Below are 2,307 nucleotides of genomic sequence, written 5' to 3'. Positions count from 1 at the left end.
ATTAAAACCCCAAATGCACTAAACAAAGAAAGAATATTAAAGGCAGTAAGAGAAAAAGGCCAAGTACCATATAAAGGAAGACCTATCAGAATCACACCAGACTTCTCACCAGAGAACATGAAAGCTAGAAGATCCTGGGCAGATCTCATGCAGACTCTAAGAGAACACAAATGTCAGCCAAGACTACTATACACAGCAAAACTCTCAATCACAATAAATGGAGAAACCAAGACATTCCATGACAAAACCAAATTTACACAATATCTTTCCAAAAATCCAGCTCTACAAAGAATAATAGGAGGAAAACTCCAATACAAGGAGGGAAACTACACCCTGGAAAAAGTAAGATAGTAACCTTCCTTCATCAAACCCAAAAGAAGATAATCACTCAAATATAAAAATAACATCAAAAATGACAGGAAGTAATAATCTCTGTTCCTTAATATCTCTTAACATCAATGGACTCATTGCCCCAATAAAAAGACATAGAATAACAGACTGGATAAGGAAACAGGACGCTACGTTTTGCTGCATACAAGAAACACACCTAAATGTCAAAGACAAAAACTACCTTAGAGTAAAAGGCTGGAAGACAATTTTACAAGCCAATGGTCTCGGGAAACGAGCTGGCATAGCCATTCTAATATCAGATAAAATTGACTTTCAACCTAAAGTCATCAAAAGAGACACTGAGGGACACTTCTTGCTGGTCAAAGGAAAAATCCACCAAGAAGAACTTTCAATTCTGAACATCTATGCTCCAAATACAAGGGCACCCTCATTCGTAAAAGAAACTTTACTAAAGCTCAAAGCACACATTGCACCTAACACAATAATTGTGGGGGACTTCAACACTCCACTCTCTTCAATGGACCGATCAGGAAAACAGGAACTAAACAGCGACACAGTAAAACTAATTGAAGCTTTGGACCAATTGGATTTGACTGATATTTATAGAACATTTCACCCCAAAGCCAAAGAATATAACTTTTTCTCAGCACCTCATGGTACTTTCTCCAAAATCGACCATATAATTGGTCACAAGAAAGACCTCAACAAATACAAGATGATCGAACTAATCCCATGCCTCTTATCAGATCACTATGGTGTAAGAGTGGTTATCAATAGCAACAAAAACAACAGAATGCCCACATATACATGGAGGCTGAAGAATACTCTACTCAATGAAACCTTGACCAAAGAAGAAATAAAGAAAGAAATCAGAGATTTTTAGAATTTAATGAAAATGAAGGCACAAAATACCCAAATCTTTGGGACACAATGAAAGCAGTTCTAAGAGGAAAACTCACCCTGAGTGCCTCCAAAAAGAAAATGGAGAGAGCATATACTAGCAGCTTAATGACACACCTGAAAGCCCTGGAACAAAAAGAAGCTATTTCACCCAGGAGGAGTAGAAGACAAGAAATCATCAAACTCAGGGGTGAAATCAATCAAGTGGAAACAAAGAGAACCATACAAAGATTCAACGAGTCCAGGAGCTGGTTCTTTGAGAAAAAGTAACAAGATAGATAAACCCTTAGCCAGACTGACCAAAGGGCACAGAGAAAGTATCCAAATTAACAAACTTAGAAATGAAAAGGGAGATATTACAACAGAAACTGAGGAAATCCAAAAAATCATCAGATCCTACTACAAGAGCCTATACTCAACACAACTGGAGAATCTGGAGGAAATGGACAATTTCCTTGACAGATACCAAATACCAAAATTAAATCAGGACCAAATAGATCATCTAAACAGTCCCATAACCCCTAAAGAAATAGAAGGAATCATAGAAAATCTTCCAACCAAAAAAAAGCACAGGACCAGATGGTTTCAGTGCAGAATACTATCAGACCTTCAAAGAAGACCTAACACCAATACTCTTCAAACTACTCCACAAAATAGAAACAGAAGGAACCCTACCCAATTCCTTCTACGAAGCCACAATTATGCTGATACCAAAACCACACAAAGATTCAACAAAGAAAGAAAACTTCAGACCAATCTCCCTTATGAACATCGATGCAAAAATACTCAATAAAATTCTTGCCAACCGAATCCAAGAACACATCAAAACGATCATCCACCATGATCAAGTAGGCTTTATCACAGGGATGCAGGGTTGGGTCAATATATGGAAATCCATTAATGCAATCCACTACATAAACAAACTCAAAGAAAAAAACCACATGGTCATTTCATTGGATGCTGAAAAAGCATTTGACAAAATTCAGCATCCTTTCATGCTTAAAGACTTGGAACGAACAGGAATTCAAGGCCCATACCTAAACATCTTTAAAGCAA

The sequence above is a fragment of the Apodemus sylvaticus genome, chromosome 7 (assembly GCF_947179515.1).
Source record: "Apodemus sylvaticus chromosome 7, mApoSyl1.1, whole genome shotgun sequence".
Taxonomy (NCBI): Eukaryota; Metazoa; Chordata; class Mammalia; order Rodentia; family Muridae; genus Apodemus; species Apodemus sylvaticus.
Note: the sequence above shows the minus strand (reverse complement) of the source record.